The 19,697-nt window shown below is 41.5% G+C and overlaps 2 protein-coding genes across 6 annotated transcripts in view; both read left to right on the forward strand.

Moving 5' to 3' along the window:
- The window catches only part of LOC109031262 (uncharacterized), a 599,201-nt gene extending 587,043 nt beyond the window's left edge, over positions 1–12,158 (forward strand). The window contains exon 8 of the transcript XR_011899679.1: positions 12,119–12,158. The gene's annotated coding sequence lies outside the window, so the exon portion shown is untranslated. The remainder of the gene's footprint in view (positions 1–12,118) is intronic.
- Positions 1–19,697, forward strand: part of bru3 (CUGBP Elav-like family member bruno 3) — an 854,644-nt gene that overhangs the window by 544,875 nt on the left and 290,072 nt on the right. The window lies entirely within an intron of this gene.

Consider the following 19,697-nt stretch of genomic DNA (forward strand, 5'->3'; position numbering starts at 1 on the left):
TTTTTGACGTCCTCAACATTATCGTCACCTTCCGGCCAAAGTATCACAAGCGCCGTGCGACATTTAACAATTTCCGCCGCCATTTCACTTTTTTACAGAGAAATTGTTTAACGAAGCTGTCGTGGTCATCTCTCCCATCTGTGGCTATGTTGTTCAATTGGACTGCATTTTGTAATTTGGAACTATAAACTCTGGCCCGGTTTAAAAATAACGTGTGTGCCATTAGTTTCCCTTTGCTTATAGGTGTTTTTTCAGATGAGCCAGAATTTATAGTTCCAAATTGGAAAATGCAGTCCAATTTGATGTCCGATTCTTTTTTGAGATGTACTTGTAGACCTATATCTAAAGCTCATATGTATATGCTGGCCCCATACAACATACGGAGCACGCGTTTTTAGCCAACCTTGGGTCAATGTGACCCGGTTTGGAAATCTGATCTCCTCTATTTTTAAATTCTATTCTAGGAGCAACAATGTGTGATAATCGAGTACACAGTTTGTGCGAGGTACAAAGTTGGCAACATGGCGTTCCGCTCTCTCTTCTGCATTGAGCCGATCACACAACAGCTTTACGGTGTTGATCTACTATTTTTAAAGGCGAATGTGGGGAGCAGTTCGGGAGAGGTTTTTGAGTTTAGGAGGAGCCTCGGAAAGCGATTTGTTTTGATTTGCAGCGCCGGCCCGCGGCGGATAAGCAACCTCGTCGCATGAAAACAGGGTTAATAGCGTGGAGCGATTTGAGCGCCCTCTGTCGGCTCCGTAGCGCCAGATAGTGCTGATTTTCTCAAAATCCCATCTTCTTGATCCGTATGATTTCCTTGGGGGCGACCTAATATTGCATCTCACGAGGTAAAGAAAACCTGGTTATTTGGACGTGTTACAGAAAATTTTGTTTCTAAGCGCATTAAATGCGTTTTTCGCTGGAAATAAAAAAGAGACTATAATTCTAGCAAAAATGTGTTTGAAATCTTGATGTTTGTGAGATCCGGTGTAGATACGCTGCAAGCATCGTCGTATACAGTTCAAATGAACTTATTCATGCTAAAAGGAACTATGTTACACGTCGTTCCTATGCACATAGTTCCTTTTAGCATAAATATGTTCATTTGATCTGTATACGATGATGCTTGCGGCGAATCTACACTGGATCTCACAAACATCAAGATTTCAAACAATTTTTTCCTAGAATTATAGTCTCTTTTTTATTTTTAGCAAAAAACGCATTCAATGCGCTTAGGAACAAAATTTTCTGGTTATCTGTCAAAAACTGACTATAAAAGCATTGAAATGAGCTATAAGTATGAAAATATATGACAGCTTGCATGCGACTATTTAAATTGAACGATCAATTTACGCGTCGGCATACCTTCAGCTTTAACTCAGATTTGGACGTGTTTATGCTAAAAGGAACTATGTGCACAGGGGTTGCGTGAGACATAGTTTCTTTTAGCGTAAATACGTTCATTTTACATAAGGTATTTTTTACGAATAAATGTCTAAAATTTGCTTCGTTTTTAACCCAGAACTTGGAAGTGAACCCAGCATTGCGGCAAAATGTTTTCGATGGTTGGCGGGTATTCTTCCTCAGTCATCATGTAAATTACCACATAATTTTTCGTATATATTAGTAAATTACGCAGAATGTAAGTTTATCAGTTATGTGCAAGAAATAACAAAGAAATTTCATAAAAATCTCATTTTCGTGCCGATGTTGGTGTTCAGCATGTTGCGCGTTAAGTTTTACCGAGGAAACAGATCTCACAACTGTAGTCCTTGTCTCCACGAGCCGTTTCACGTGATTTGTCCCAGGGAAAAATCCCACTTACGAAGTTGGGAAAAATATTGAGTTAATCAATATTTTTCCCAGTACCAAGTATGGTACTAGAACCCACTGAGAGAAGAAGAAGGATTGAAAACAAATTGTGCGATATTTTATTCATTACTACATTGTTCATGTTTGTATAGTTAAAATAATGTGTCTATTTGTCAATTGAGTGCAATTATTATTTTAATCCCGGTTAAATACTCGACTTTAACTAATTTATCTTCCCGCGCAAACTAGTCGCAGGACTGTACATGAGCCCCGTCCCGTGGAGACGGTAACTGGGAAAAATCCCAGAAGTTTCATTCCTGCGATTCGAACTTGGGACAAATCCCATGAAAACGTCCCGTGGAGACAAGGCCTTATATTTCCCACCGTGTAGAGGTGCATTAACACTTGACGCTGGCAACGGCGCCCGGTGCAGTAGATGTCCGTCAAAAGACGCTTCGGCGGTTGAGAGTGAAGGATTTTTAATTTGAAAACGCCAGGATTCGGCGTCGGAGCCGCTTCAAAGCGGTATTTGACACCGAACACCCGTCGTAGCCCGAGCACTCCCTCAAACACGGTGATCCCACCTCCGCCGGGACCTGAAAAATTGAACACTTCCCGTGATTGTTTACTGTTTCCCACCGGGAGCCCATCCCTCACATCCCTCCGGATAAAGCCCTGTCTCAAAAATCTAATAGATTCTTCCTCAGCCCCTTTTCAAAGGAATTTTAAACGTTACCTCTATCCTATATGTATATAGGTGAACCACTGAGACAGGTACCTCCTGCCGACATAACTTGTAGGTCTGATAAAGTCCTGTCATATATGACGTCCCTTTAACCCTCGTTGCATCTTCTGTGTTGCCTGGCGTGCTGACGTCTGACAAGAATATGAGCTACAACCGACTAAAAATGAGCGAAATTTTAGTGAAAGATATCACTAATCAGTCCAAGGTTGAAGCTTTAAGTGAAAAACCTGATCGAATCTTGCTCAGCCGGTTTTCAAAGGAATTTCAAGCGTTGCCTCTATTCTACCGTGCTAAGGAAGAAGGCCGTATGAACATTCGAGAGTTGCCAAATTCCCTCCAATAAAATGATTATTTTTGAGAAAAGTTATGAGTATTCTCACTTTAAATTTTCAGACACTCTAGATCGAATCACAAACAAAATAATCTGAGAAATTGGAAGAAAAATATTCACAAATTTTCCTGAAAATCAGTGATTTGTCGAAGACAATTTGGCAATACCTGAAGGCTCATACGGTGTTTTTCCTTAGCACATCAGTATTTTACCGTGTCAAGAAAGAGCGCCGCGTTGTGAGAGCCGTTGGGCTTTGCAAAATTCCCTGTGATAAAACTGGATTTTCTGGGAAAGTTTTGAATATTTTTCCTTCAATTTCCCAGGTATTTTTTTTTTCGTAACGGGTCTGTTGTACGCAAAGAAACGTCGTCAAAGCGTGGCGTGCTTTGCGATTTATCGATTCATCCGCCATTTAGACCTATGGAAAAGGATCGATGAATAGGATGCTCGTATCGAACACCTTGATTATCGATTATTTCCATAGCTTCAAATGGAGAAATATCGATAATCGATCATTCGCCTCGCCGCACTGAACGTCGTCGTTCGTCGAGTAAACGAAGAACTGTCCTCTCCGAATGGACGTATTTCTATCAAACGGAACTATGTGCATTAAGACATGAGCCGTGCGACCCATGAGAATGTATGTAGAACAGGGCTCACGTCACAATGCACATAGTTCCGTTTGGCAGAAATACGTCCAAATGACGTCCGTGGTCCATCTAATGTTTACATTTGGCAAACCGTCGCCATATTCAATTATTTATAGTTGAAAATCACGACGAAAAACCTTTGAAAATTCGATTACAAAAGACACCCTTCCGCGTAGCAGAGCCGAAACGTAATGCAATTTCGTAAATAGATAATTAAAGGGCGAAGCGGGGAATTAAAGGAAACAGGAAGCGGTGCGATGACAAGGCTGGAAAGTAACCGGTTAATGAAGGCAGTTAATTTGGTGTTGATTCCCGGCGTTTTTTCGCAATAATTGCATTCGTCCTATTAACGAAGTAATTATGGTCGGCCGAATTGACTCGGCGCAAACGATGCTAAAGCCCGGCCCGTGTTTGTTCGAGAGAGCTCGTCTGAATGGAGTTCCGCGAAATATCCTCCAAAGGGGAAGGAAAGATCAAAGATAACGTTCACTGCTACGACGATGGCAACTCGGGGCTGTCGGATCGCCGGAAAAACCCCCCGATGATGGGTCCAAAGGAAAAGAGCACTGAGAAATAAGTTCGGTCATATGAACCGAATGTCCGGTGTTCAATATCATGTAACATTTTTGGAATTTTTTTGGGCTTTCCAACAAATCATTTAATATTACCTTTCATAAAAGTCATTTTCACGATAAATTTTAGGTGCAAAAAATCTTGAAACTGAAAAACTGCAATGTGTCAGCTTGGAGAAACCATTTCAAAGTTTTGCAGAAACGTTTACTGAATTTTCAAAATTTGGCAAAATTTCCTGACTTTTCAAGATCAAAGATAACGTTCACTGCTACGACGATGGCAACTCGGGGCTGTCGGATCGCCGGAAAAACCCCCCGATGATGGGTCCAAAGGAAATGAGCACTGAGCAATAAGTTCGGTCATATGAACCGAATGTCCGGTGTTCAATATCATGTAACATTTTTGGAATTTTTTGGGGCTTTCCAACAAATCATTTAATATTATTTCTCATAAAAGTCATTTTCACGATAAATTTTAGGTGCAAAAAATCTTGAAACTGAAAAACTGCACTGTGTCAGCTTGGATGAGACACCATTTCAAAGTTTTGCAGAAACGGTTACTGAATTTTCAAAATCTGGCACGAATATGCATAGAAAAAAAAGCAAATAATGGCAATAATTTAAATATTAGCCTGTAATAAACGAGGATAAACATGCAACCGGATCAGGATACGCCGTGTAGTTGAGCCAACGTTAAAATATAGTTTATCCAGATAGCCCCCTCGAATGCTGGATGATGACGGCCATCACGGATAGAGTTGGAGATATTTTAATGATTTGCAAAAATATAACGGGGCTTTACAAGCATTTAAAACTTGAGAAAGGTGTGATTCGCCATGAGCGTGAGAAAATCTGGTGCGCCTTCAATTGTGTGTATTATGTAACACGGAGGACCAAAGAGTACGAATAGTTGTATCATTCGTTGGTAGCATGTGAACCATGATTTGTTTTGTTTTGGTGACCTCTAGACTCATGTTTAGTGGAATCGGAAATATTTCTAACTATTCAGCAAAACAAATAATCATTTGGCAAATAATTGGGAATGGTGGCTTTTTTTTTTTTTCTTTCTTTCTTTTAATATATACATATAAACGAAAAGGTTGGAAAAGTTTTGTATTGCTGCAGTCACGCCCAAGGCTTTTGACTTAGAGACGTGAATGATGGATTATCGATATTTCACCATTTTAAGCTATAGTGAATAATCAATTATTAGGGTGTTCCTCACAAAAACCTTGTTTTCGATCCTTCTCCATAGGTTTGAATGACAGATCAATCTATACATCGCAAAGCACGCTCATTCTCTGACCCTCAGCCTGTTTTCCGCGGTATTAATCTCTATTTTACGGAGATATATTGACAACAACGTCTCTTGAAAGTGCCAAGAGACCTACACAGGTCACGACGAGGCGAGGGCGGGGGAGACGGGAGGTCTGGAAGGCTGGAAACTTAATTTGTCGGCTCACTAGATTCGATCAGATGACTAAATAAAACAGCAAAAATACACTCCAGGTTTGTTTATTGGCTCGTGAAATCCCGAGCGAAAGCGGAAGAGCAGCTTCGAGCCTCGCAGAGAGCCAAAGAAACTTTGAATAAAACCCCGGAAAGAACTTTTCGGGACCCGATGCAGTCGGCCAGTGCACCGCGCTAGTGCTCCTTCCAAAGCCCCCCCCCCCCCTCCTCCCCTCGAGATAACTTTAACGCAAGGCCACGATACTGAGACAGAACGTCGTATGTATGACTATTCTGACGTCGTCAAATGTCTTTCGTTAAAATACGAATTTTAGGGGAGACCTATCAATTTTTCAAAATAACGATGTTACGTTTGGGATCAAGTTGGTTTATTGTATGTAAATAAAACGACCAATCAATTTTGAAGTGTTGTTACAGATATAAATGCACAAAACTTATGGTCACTCTCCGGCAAAAGTATCACAAGCGCCATGCAACGTTTAAAAATTTCGCCGCCATTCTTATCTTTGTACAGAGAAATTGTTGGTTGAATCTGGGCTTTCATTTTAGAAGCAAAGTATTTGCCTTTTCGTTTCGCTTTGCAGATGCCTTAGGTGCTATTATGGAGGGCTTGGGAACAGTATTTCTAGTACATACATTACAATATGTTGTCTAATAGATCATGAAGAAAAACCCGGGTAATCAGTGAAAAAGTCATGAATGGAAATAAATTTAAGGGTGCAATTTCAACTCAACATTGCGATAAGTTACTGGAAGAGCACAATAACTACTATCCAATATTGTGAAGCTTTTAACGCGCAATCATGAAATTTGATAACCGCCGCCTCCTCAATACTCTCGGAGCTCAAAAGCGGAATTAAGAAACATGATCCAGAGTCTGGAAATTAATCTTGATTTCCCCGTATTTTCATCTTCCGTTCACCATCTTAATTATTGTAATTCCGATGTCAATTATTGCACGTGAGCTACCTTCAGATTTAATAAAGTCCTCCATTAATCTAGAGTTTCAACGTGACTGCTTCAAATTCCGGCCAAGCCGAGCCGAGCTCGCGAGGGAAATACAATATTTAAAAAAAAAATACGCGGAAAAACTTTAGAATAATTTCATGCTTTCAATCTTGATAAAAATTGTCTGGAAGCTCGTTCGTCTTGAAAAGATTGCTAAGTTTAGATTGACTCCATCCATTAGGGCTACAAACACCGTTGCCGAGTCAGTATGCCATTCCCTGTAAATCTAAACTAAACAAATCCCAGTGATGCCAATTTTGTGCCGCCAAAGAAGTGACTTTGTTCAAATTTGAGACAATTAAAAGCGTTTAAACTTCCAACTGTGTAACAAACTGATCGTCACTCTACAGAAAGCCTGAGTTTTGAGTTTTGAGTATAACCAATCGGTGTGAAATAATTTTATTTGAATTTATACCTTAGTACACTCAGAGATTAAACCAATGGGAACTATCTTCCCTAGGACAGACCTTTATTTTTAAGTAGCCTAGCTAATTTCTAGGTATGTAAAGCAGCTTCTTTTCTCTCAACCCGCAACTTTTTAACCATACTCCTTCCCCTCCCCTAACTTAGCCAAAGGAAATAAGATATTACTCTGTTATAACTCTGTTTACTCTATATACTCTGTTTGTACACTTTTTATTGTATTGTCTCAACGAAATTGTTTATAATACTTTGTATGTAGATAACATAGAATAAATAATTAAAAAAAGTACACTCAGATTTCAAAAAATGTCCCTCTTTTTTGGGAATTAATTGATTTTCCCAAAGTTGCCTCACAGAGAAATATTCGATGTTGTGATTAGCTTTTAGTGGTGTGTGCGGAGCACCGTTAGCTTCTACCAATATTCGTACTATAAATATGCTGAAATTATCATGTATGATTCATGCGTGCTAAATGATAATATAACCGAGCATTGATGGTGTATTGTATAAGCCATTATGCTCATTATAAACCAAAATTTTTCCCAAGATGAAGTAAAAGAAAGTCAGAGATTCCCTCATCGCAATTTCCGGGAAAAAGTTCGGCATAGTGCGAGGGACATGCTTCAAGAGAATATCAATGTGAGGCAACTTAACTTAATGACCCGAAGCCAAAAAGTTAATTCCTACGTTTAATCTAACTCATATTCATTTCGCGCAATGGTTGACCCATTATTTCCGAAACATTTTTGTTTTAACCCTACTGAACGACTCTCAAAGGACTCAAAATGCCACACGGTTAAAAACAATGTTCTATTCCCATATTGAATACAAGTCGAGCCAAATGACGTGTAGATCAAGTCGTGTAGAGACGCGAACCCTGAGATATTTAGTCTTTAGAGTCGATTAGGGTCAATTAGAGTAGAATAAAAGTAAATTTAGTTAAATTTCACTTGAGAGTAGCGTCAATATTGACTTGATCTCATCTTTAATATAGAAAGAGAATTTTATTATAATTAAAAATGCAGTCAACTGTTGGGCCTCGTAGCAGCCAGGGAGAACCTTTTTTTAGTTTTTCTGTTTTCTAAAGATATTAATTTTGAAACCTGGCCGATGGGATTAGACTCTATAGCGTTTTAGAACTTTTTCCCTGAATAAATCAGATAGCATCGGCGTATCGTCGTGTGACGTGACAACCTAGCAATAAAGGTATGATCAAATAGACAACGCTTGAAACGCTATGCTGAGAGTTTCATCAAAATTGAAACTTGGTCGCTGATAAACTAAACAGCCCGGTAGCTAATTAGCCCAAGTTTCGAGAGTAATCAAAGCCTTCCGAAGAACTTTTTAAGAAGCTTCCTCTAATTTATTCAGCTGTATGACTTCGTACTGATATAGGCAAGCCTGGGGAAGCATACCCTGGTTTATAAATAAGAAAGAATGTGCGAACGTGATGAAACGAGTGAACTCAACGCGAAAATCAAAACTTCCCTTTTTATCTACTAACGTTCGGAATATTAAGCGCACACGTCGCGTGTCGTGGCCTTGGAATACCGTGATATGGTCGTCACACCGAAAAAAAAGTATGCTGATTTAACATTCTGGATGTAAAAAAATGTGCAACAACTCACAAAACGCTGAATTAACGACCACATCAGTTAGTTTTACATTTTGACATCGCTAAAACAACTGATGTGGCGGTTAATTCAAAGTTTCGTGAGTTGTTGCACACTTTTTTACATCCAGAATGTTAAATCAAATCCTTTTTTTTTCGGTGCAGCATCTATCCTACAATAACTTCTGCGCCATAGCATTCTCTAATTTTACTAAGATTTAGACTTGAGGAAACACTAAAAAATCTTGTCGTTTTAAAGAAATGAGGCTAAACTATATGATTTTTCATGTAAACCTCCGAAAAAAGTTCAGAAATCTCAACACTTAAATACAACTTTTAACTCGACCATTTTTCCCACTGTTGAATACAATATTATTTTTCCATCTTTATACCTCTCCTTTCGAACATAACTTTTATTTGTGTGTTGTAAGAACCATGAGAAAATAATTGACTGATTTGTGAGATAAAGAATTTTTGACGGTTTCTATAATCTTTTTTTTCATGCTCTGTTGCAGGTAAGCACTGATTCTATAAGTTGTCCTTGATCCAACAGCTGGATGAAGGTTATCTCGCAAAAGCGGTGAGTGGAACTTTGATTCAATAATGTTGGTACCCGAACCTATAATTGCAGTTCGGTCCCAGCACTAAAGAGGTTGCTTAGCCCTCTGCAGGCTGATTATATACTATCAATGAACCGTAGTGGTGTAGAATGAAACTGCACCTACAAAACCGATTAAAGGAGGAAAAAAACGAAGAAGTAAGCAATCTTTGGTTTTAACCCATTCAGATGACGATCTTACAGAGTCATATATGTCCCATTTTGAGCGTTTGGTTGCGTGTATACCACGGTGCAACACAGTAAAAACACAAAATATAATTGAAAGAAGACTGCTTTGTAAATCATTGAATTTGACCTGAATATTTACAAAACACACATTATAATTTCCTTTAATACATATTTTTTTCATCAATTAAAAAGAGAGCAATACATGCAGAGTGTGCACACATTTCAAAATCATGAGTTGAAAAACACTGACTCCGCGAGTTTAAATATTAGAGCCTAACACAGAGCGGAGCGGCACGCTGCCGGCGCAAAACGCGCACCGGCGCCTTACAAACCTAACGGGATACTTCACGCATTGCGCAATGCTGGTAGTATCCAGTTAGGTTTGTAGGCGCCAGTGCGCGTGTCACGCTCGCTAGCCGTGCGCCGCAGCGCGGATTGCGCGTTGGATGCAAAAGTGTATATTGACAGACAAAGCAACAGACAAAGAAGACTAAGAGAAATGGAGGCATTCTCTGTCGAAAGGGGTGATTGTCATAGACTAAGGGGGAAAATGATGGACCAACTATGAGGTCCCCTCAGTGGCATCAAAGGAGATCCTTCCAAGGACTGTGGTGAGATTTTAGAAGCAACGTAATTGACGTAAAAAAAAGGAAAAAAGAAGAAAAAGAGTAAATAACTATGATGTACCGGTGGGTTGTCGTTCGTTAGTCTAATTGGACGTATTTATGCTAAAAGGAGATATGTGCAAGTGGAAAGATGGGGTGTGCTCCTTAGTTGGGTCATAAGAAACAATGTAAAAGTGGATATAGCTCCTTTTGAGAAAATTGAAAAGCGGGATTTGACATTAAATCAAAAGGAGCTAAGCGCCAAAATATGCTAACTCATGAGCCGCGGGCATGGCACGAGAGCGTTGTGGACAGGGCTCATGAGTTAAAGACGCCGGACGGCGATCCCGATCCCGAAACCGTCACCGCACTCACCGCTGACGTCACTGGCGCTTTATATTCCCCATTCACTCTTATGGCCCGACCACTAACGAGCACATCCTATCTTTCCACTTCCACATATCTCCTTTTCGCATAAATACGTCCAATTCTTACTCCCACTGTCCATTCCACCGATAGGATCGCTCCATTTTCGCATTGTCTTCTTTGTCTTTATCTCTGTCCAAAAGTTTCAATAATCAGCCCGCTGAGCTGAAAAGCTTTTTCTTATCTTATCTGTTCGTATAACCAATGTTCCCCCTCGTGAACGGGTCTCGAAGATCCTCAGTTGGGCGGCTGTAAAAGGAGGGGATTTATTAGTTTTTTGAGGTTGGGCGTTTTATTTGGCTGCGACGGGCTTTTGGCGCTGTTGCGGCGAGTCGCTTCATCATTCCCATCCGTCGTTTTTAAATTTTAACGGTTCGGGCACACCACACGCCACCTGCAATAAAGACACTGCTCCTACTCCATCCCTCCGTGCCTCCGAGCAACACCCCCCCCCCCCTGCCTCCACCCCGGCAACAAAAAGGCACAGTCATAAGTCTGCATAAAAACAATCTTTATGAGCAACGTGGAAATACACCCCCGGAGCGTGTTTTACAGCTCATCCTCGGAGACAAACAAACGCTGAGAAAGAGCTTCCAGAGATGCCGTTGCCTCCCTCTTTTTCTGGAGGAGGAAATTTAGCCCTATGAAGCAGCCGACTGATTGTTGGAATTGATAGACAAAGCTATAGACAAACAAGAGATAAGGAGTATGGAGCAATCCCATTGGTTGAAAGGGTGATCTTATACACTAAGGAGATAAATGATGGTCTAATTATAGGGTCTTTCGTGGGTTGCCGTTAGGTAGTCTATTACTTACCTCCTTGGTCCATTGTAACCACTTAGTACTACCAATAGGATCCCTCCATATTCCCTTTGTCTTATTTGTCTATATCTTTGTCTATCAATTTCAACAATCAGCCGGCGGTCCATTAAAAGCTCGCTAAGACGAAATATTCTTCGGTCCCTTAACTTTTTCACACAAGCCAATGCAAATTCACATACGACGAAGACGAAATTCCCGGAGGAGTAATGATTGTGGGAGCCGCTTACGGCGAAGAAAAGTTTTTGCCTTTCTCCCCCCCCCCCCCCCCCCCAATTAGTCAGGAAACGACCGAAAGACACAACTTTTGCGTAAAAATGCCGTCTGAAAATAGACTCATGCGAGTAAGGGAGAATTTTTAGAGCCCCTACAGTTGTGAAAAGCGATTACGACAAAGAGAAATTTTCGCCATCCTCTTCTCCCCAAAATGAGTATATAACCAAAAAAGGAACAATTTTTTAGAAAAAATTTGTTTAAAAGTAGGCGTACCCTAATTTCCAAGTGCTCCGGCAACGGAAAGGCGCAGTCATAAGTCTGCATAAAAACTATCTTTAACGGCAACGTGTAGATGCATCCCCTGAGCATGTTTTACAGCTCATCCGCGGAGACAAACAAACGCCGCAAAAGAGCCTCTAGCAGTGTTGCCATAATGAAAGAAAAATGAGAAAAATTGAAATTTTAGAGAATCCTATAAATCCCTTTTCAGGGAAAACGAAAAATGTCAGGTGAAATGACGGAGATGCTCGGTAAAATTCATGAATCTCCTTTTTCTGCTGCCTAGGATGTATCCGACTTTCTGAACAGCTAATGGTAAATGCCCACCAATTCAAATTATGAGTTTCTGACCACTCCACATAGCGACGGTGAAACTACCAAACCACGTATCTCGGTTTGCGACGTCGCAGACTTCCTGTCATACTTTATTTTTTAAATGAAAAACTTCTTAACGTCCAGTCTTGAAAATTTCTGTGATTTTTCCTCTTCGTGCGGAGAAAATTCTGTGAAAATTTCAAGGAATTATATTGATTTGGTCTACTTCAAAAAAACAAAATGTGAGCGTAGATTTTTAAACACCGCAAACGAGATACGTGGTTTGGTAGTTTCACCATCGATATCCTCAAGTGTCGGGGAATCATACCAAAATTTTTCAAGAAAAACAATAAGAAGAAGACGTAGGAAGAGGAATATGGGCGAATGGGCCGAGCCAAAAAAATCGAGGAGAAGCGACGTGGCGGAAGTAGACCGGAAAGGATGCCGGAGTCGAGGTTCGGTGACGTCGCCTGGGATTATCGGGTCTCCTCATATGGCGCCTTCTATTTTGAATTATTAAAAAGGTCATATTTCGTTGTTTTCCCGCCGAGCCCGAGCCCGCCTCAACCCACGGCTCGTCTCCTCGTAGAGGCTGTCGTTTAGCGTTCCCCGGGTCCGCAGTGCGAGTCTTTTGAGGTGAAACATATTTTATTAGAAACGCAATAAACGCAGACGTAACGTCCTCATCTCCGTCGTGACGCCTCCCTTTCCTCCGACCGAGTTCCCTCCGCCCGCCATCTTCACTTTCCCGTCTCATTTTTAACCTCCGCTCCGTCCTCTCCCGCCATCCAGCAAAACAGCAAATATATGTGGGATTACCAACGGAGGTACGTCGTTTTTCGCTTTAAACACCTGCATGGAATTTCATGAATTTTAGTATCGTCTCTGGGAAGAAACGCACCTCCTTAATGATGCCCTTTTCCGAAACAGCGGGCCGATTATTGGTATATCTATGGACAAAGCTATAGACAAAGCAGACAAAAGACATATGGAGAGATCCTATTGGTGGAAGCGAGTTGTTGCAAGGGACAGAGGGAGTAGGTAATAGACTAACTATAACAGTAATCCACGAGAGACCGGATGGTTATTCCATCATTTTCTCCCTTAGCTGATGCGCACTACACATTTCAACCAATAGGATTGCTCCATAGTCCTAATGTCTTCCTTATCTATAGATTTGTCTATCAATTTCAATACTCTGCCCGCAGCATTCCAACCATAGACTTTGGCTGGTTCCATTCAAACACGTCCGTTCCTTAGGGTGGAGCGGATGGGAGCGTGTTCCATTCCATCAATGTCAATAGATGTGGAAGTCTGTGGTCGGGCTGCAGGAAGGACGTATGGAACGAGAGATAATATATTTTTGGGACCCGATAACACGGAAAAAAGTGTTATTGGTTACCCCTAAAATTTTGGTTCTAACCCAAAGTGTAGGATGAAATGGGCATTTTTAATTAATTTTGGTGCATTTCAAGTTGGGATAGTACCGCAACATTTGGGTGAGTAACCTTAACCATTTAACCTGAAATTATCTTTCACCTTTAACATGAACCTACTATTTCCAACTTGTTCTAGAAACAACGTATATTTGCCAATTGTTTCCTTCTGCATGTATCTTTTACGGATGATTTAAAAATAGTAGTCCCTTATCGCAAAAAAGCACAATTTCAGTTTCAAAGTACATTTCCGAACAATATATCATCATTTTTGGCTTAAATGGCAGTGCTTACATCCCTCTTCGCGATCTTTAAAATCTTGCTCGAGCGAAGCTTTTCCATTTGCCTTTCACCCGGACGCACCGTGATCCCATCACAAAACAAGCATAAAAACCTCGGTATTTCATTCCATTTATTTGCCGCGAAGATGAGAGAAAACTTCCCGGCGCTCATTTTTTTCCCGCCCAGTATGTCTTTTCTTCTCAAAAAAGGTGTCAAAGTAGTGAGAATGAATCCAATTTGATTGCCGGGCGAGACCAGTAAATTAAATTTCAAAGTTACGTAAGGCGGCTTTTGAAGTGCTCGGTGCAATTCGTCGCTCCTCCGCCGAAAGGGCGTATCCGCGGTCCCACACGAGCCCCCGAGATCGTAAAGTCACGAGGATCGCAAGACTCGATCGCGATTGCCTTACGCGGGCGAGGTGGGAGGAGCGGCGAATCGGAGTAAAGACGCTTTGAGAGGAAATAGAAATGATAACAGAAACAGCATTGGGAGCAGCTTTTACCTTTAATAAACGCCAGGAAGCCGGACGGATTTTCCATCCGCGTTATTCCTTGTCCCCCGTCACCGCCCGTCACCGCGCCGGCCCGCGTGCCCTAAATAAAAGCACCTCCGGAACAAGATTTAACGCAAGAGGGAGACTCGAACCCGACGCAGTGCTACAAAAGCGAGTCGACACAAATTCCTCCCTCCAGTCGAGTTTTTCTCCGAATCGCCACCATCAGCGAGTGGTAATTCCTCTGATACCCGTGTCGCGTCGGCGGCGTGTGCTTTGCTCGGCGACATCCGCCCTTTGATGATTAAAAAAGCCCCGTGACATCGTCTTATGATAGAGTGATGACTCGATAATAACTCGTGAGCTCCTCTTGAACTTGGCCAGTCTCCAGCGAAGGGGTCGTGTCTATCAGTTATAGGAACATTGTCGCTCCTGAATGTAGTTCTTTCTAGGAAATGAGCGAACAGGGTTGCAACCCAGGAAGGAAGATGTGCGGCTACTTAATTTTTAGGAAGTCACCCTCCGGCCAAAGTATCATAAGCGCCATGCGACGTTTCAAAATTTCCTCCGCCATTTTATTTTTTATAGAGAAATTGTTGGTTGAATCTTTTGAAAATTTCACAAAATTTTATAAGCGGCACGAAGACAGCCTCGTTGAACAATTTTTCTGTAAAAAATAAAATAAGGCAGAAACTTTGAAACGTCGCATGGCACTTGTGATACTTTGGCCGGAAGGCGGCGAACTTTTTGCATGAAATTAAGTAATGCGAACTTACATCCTGTCTCAGAACAATTATCGGGCCTCGGGTTCGCCTTAAATTGTTGGAGTATGCAACACAGGCTACCGAGGATCACGAATAGTTGCGTCCAGATCCTAACCTAACCAACCCGCACTCGTTGCCCCGTCGCGTCGCCCAACTAAAATGCAAGGCATTGTAAAGTAATTGTATAGGGGAAATACCTCTATAATAATCCTTTCAAGGCAAAAAAATCTGAAAGATTTGATTAAGTGGTTTGAAGACGTACAGCTAACCTTTTATCTGCCTTCGCAGTCGTCATAGATTTTAATAAAGTGCCTAATTTGAGACTCACGCTGAAAAATGCTATTTTCTGCTCTCCAATTATTGTAGAACAGACTCGACACAATATCAACCCAAGAGTTTCCCTCAAATGGCTTCTCGAAGGAGCAAAAAACAAGCAGGAAGCTCCAACGCATTCGCGTCGGAAAGCGGCTCTGGCGACGGTAGGTAGTTGTTACGCGTTTACGGTTTCCTTGGTAACCTTTGTTTGCTATCAGCTGATGTCGAGTAGTATGACTAGGAAGCTCCAACCACGGCATTCTTCGAAAAAAGCGCGAAAACTTATAGATTTGAATTTTCAAATTTTAAACGTAAAGTACATTTTTTCCAGTGCGAGATTAAAGCACAGACCCGTTTTGAATTATTGACAGTATCACCATGATTCCAAAAATACACTACACAACATAGCATTCGCTCACAGGAAAAAGATATCAATTAAAATAAAATCAGTCCCCCCTAAACAGCAGAAAATGGCGCCGATTCCCATCAACCAACACGCGGTCTCTCCAATGTAACATGGTCCGTTGATACTCCCCAGCTGGGACCGTCCGGAATAGCAGCTCTAGTGCAAGCACCAGAGCCGCTAATTGAAAAAAAGGAGAAAGTAAGAAAATGACAACTCTCCTTAATTTTTCATTGTTTCGTACAGTATTAACGTCTTCATGCACTCGGAAGCGCTGTAAGCCCAGTTAGAATAATAGCGACTCTTAGCACTCATTTTGATTGGTGTCTCTGAAAAAGGACCTTTTTTCAGCCGAATGACGTAGATTCTTATCAATCAACCCTTGATTACGTATTGTAATTTAAATATTCGTGACTCTTTCGAATGATTAAAGTGCATTCAGTATCGGCAGGATCGACGCTGAAGAATGGGCGCGTATTGGCAGGTCCAAATCATGCCTTCTTCAATCCGGGCTGAGAGAAGAGAACAGTATGAGACAGTGAGGTTTTTTACGCCTTTTACGCTGTTTTACGCTTGTCAACGCTTTTTTCTGATTTCAACGACGACGAAATTTTTAAGTGAGTAACTGCCGGTGATTCAAAATCGAATGCTTAGCAACTATGCCCGTAATCGTTTTCTCCGTTACCGGAGAGTTGAATGCTTTGTTTTGGAAGAGGGGCCGACTCTGAAAAAAAAAAATCGAGAAAACGAAAACTGAATAGAAAAATATGAGATCAGACAAAAGTTTTCAATGAATGGAAAATGTTTTTAGCAAGGGTGCATTTAAGTTCTAAACAAACATGGTGCCCGTCATGGATGGCAGAGACAATGTATTTTAGCGATTTTGCTGTAATAACTTATGAGCCAAATCGACTTGTAATTGATGATACAAAAGTTTAATTTTTACTTTTAGCCTGGCTATGATTGACGAGCAGTTTCTTTAGCATCAAATATTAAATCAAATAAAATGTGCCAAATGACGTAGATAAATGTCGACATAAGCATTTTGTTACGCGATTTTTTGCAAATGTTAGGATTCCAAAAACAATATTGCCCAAATATTCGGTCATCAGCCATTAGTGGGGAACCCGAGCAGTGAACGCTGACTTCCGAAAGCAACTTATACACCATAGGTAAGATAGCAGAGTGAAGTCTTCAAAGTGTATTATCCACACCGAAAGAAAAAGATGCTGATTTAACATTCTGGATGTTAAAAGTGTGTGAAAACTCACAAAACGTTGAATTAACCGCCACAGCAGTAAGTTTTACATCTTGGCATTGCTAAAGTAACTACTGCAGTGGTTAATTCAGCATTTTGTAAGTTGTCACACACTCTTTACACCCAGAATGTTAAATCAGCATCCTTTTTTCAGTGTATGCTTGATAAGAACAAGATTTTCAATTTTTCCACCGTGTTTCCGTGTTCCACCGTGTGTGAAATTTAGTGACGCAACATATGTTGCAGCTCTTGGATCTTACACCACCCAGTGGCCAAACGCACGTTAGCAACTTGTCTAGCGCCCCTAACTGGGCAGGTCTGTTTTTCATTACTTCCCGTCCAGCTCATTTCACTCTTCGAACTTGCGACCACCAATTAGTCCAAAGCGTTCCGGAAAGCATCCCTAGCGATGAAGACAGAAGGATCGGAGCCTGAAAACAGACCCGCTTGTCAGATGGGCACCCTAGAGCGGGAGATCCAACCTAAACCCTTAAAGGCTCGACTTTCAACGTGGCGACGGGCGCTCGACCACAGAGGAAGATTGACCACCGCGGTCATACACACGCGCTCCGTCCGAAAACCGCATCGCCGCACCGCCCTTTGTGGACCCCGGATAGCATCTGTGGGTAGAAAAGGGTATCGGCCCTGGCAGAGTTCTGAAATACGGGACTTGTACCGCCGGGAAGTTGTCCTATTAGAAGACGGGAGGTTCCGTGATTATTAATAACGGAAATTTCTCCGCCGCCCCCGCTCGAAAGTACTGTTTCCATGCGGCAGCTTTTAAGGCATGATTTAAACTGGTGCGTCATTGAGTCGCTCCGTAACCGCTATCGAGGACGGCAGTTTCGAGGAAACAAATTTGTTCCGTGGCTACGCAGGTACATGAAAGATATCTCGATAAAATTGAGATGGTCTTGGCAGGAATAACGTATACTCTTATCAGTGCGTTCAGAGTGTGTAACTTCGTATATTTTTGGTGACTTATTATAAAAATACTTATGCTATTAATTTAGATTGAAAAATGAATTAAAATTCGGTGTATTATTGTGGTAAGAATTATCTTATGGCACTCATATCGTTTAGTTGCAGTCCAAGCTCAGAAGTGTACGACGAGACTAGTGTTGTAAAACTCATACTTCGTTTCTACAAAAAATAACTTAAATGCGCGTGGATGTTAGATTGTTGGAAGCTCGTGATTAGGGACGTCATTTTAGTCAAATTTTCAAAGTCAAAAGATGATCGCGGAGAAGAGAAAGTCTACTCGGGAAGCAGAACTTCAAAAATTTTGGAAAATCATGTATGATTAATCTAAATTGGCCATTTCGAAGTCCGACTTCTCGACCCAACTCGATAAACCTCGCTTGGAAAATATTGCCTCTGTTGGAATGTCAAGGACCTCGAAATCCGAAAAGTACCTGGTTCCCCGACATATGAATGAAAAGGGCCCTAATGAAAAGCGCAGGTCCCCGCCTTTGGCCGGAGTCAAGTGATGATTCAAGTTTTTTGAATCGGACCAGGGTCCGCAACCTTTGACTGCAGGGGACACCATACCATTAAACTTGAAAAAATCCATTATTGCTATTGGAAATGAAGTTAGTTTATGAATACGTCCTGAGGTTAAGGTGTTTCAGATTTTCATTATGATTTCTAAGCGATTCTTTACAATAGACATTCCCTCTCCTGGCTCGGACAAATTTTTGCAGCAGGCCAATCGAGCTCTAGAGATGAAATCCTAAGATGAGTAAAACGAACAAGAGAGTTATAGCTTTCATTCAAAAGCGGAGAGCGGGCCGAAAGTTGAGGAATTTACTAGTCCACTGGAACTTTCCGATTGAAGACTTGGCAAAAGCTGTGCATTTTGCGACGAGTGTCGAGCGCAACGCTGCCGCTTTTCAAAGGAAATGGGATCCATTCTGCCGTGCTAGGGAAAAATGGCGTACGTCCATTCGAGAGTTGCCAAATTTCCCTTGATAAAACGTGTATTTTTGGCAACATTCATGCATATTTTCCCCTGAAATTTTCAGTTATTCCAGATTAAATTGCGTAAAAAATTGTCTGAAAAATTCGGGGGAAAATGTTCACAAATTTCTCAGTGAATTCGGTTTTTATCGAGGGAAGTTTGGCAACGCCTGAAGGCTCGTACGGCGTTCTGCCCTAGCACGGCAGCATTGACTTGGCTGAGAGTAGACTGCGTTCGGGTTGGAGTCGGAACTTGGTTTCTTGGTCCTTGGACGAGTGGACGAGTGGCCGGAAGCTGAGTTTTTGCCGATGGCATCGTTCGAGTCCGAGTTTCGGAAACTGCGGACTAATGATCCTCCCGCCTCTCGCTTTGCCGGCGACTCCAACTCCACTAAAGCCGATACGATTCTAATCCGTCGCTCGGCTCCGCAAGCTGCTGCCCCTTAAGTTAATCAACCCGAGAGGAGACGTTGCCAAGTCGTCTCGTCATTTTCTACCCCGACATGCACAACATTTTCACGTATTTCTCCCAGATGGAACTTTACAAAAACTCAAGTATTTGTTTAGGTTCGAACCTCTGAATTGGACTATTTCTGTTAAACGAAACTAAGCGCCAAATGGAGTTCCTTTTGAGGACTTCAGAATCCCGGATAGCGCGTTCTGTCAAACGGAACTAGACGCAATGGAAAAGCATTGCGAGTATAGGACGGTACGAGC

The sequence above is a fragment of the Bemisia tabaci genome, chromosome 4 (assembly GCF_918797505.1).
Source record: "Bemisia tabaci chromosome 4, PGI_BMITA_v3".
NCBI classification, from domain to species: domain Eukaryota; kingdom Metazoa; phylum Arthropoda; class Insecta; order Hemiptera; family Aleyrodidae; genus Bemisia; species Bemisia tabaci.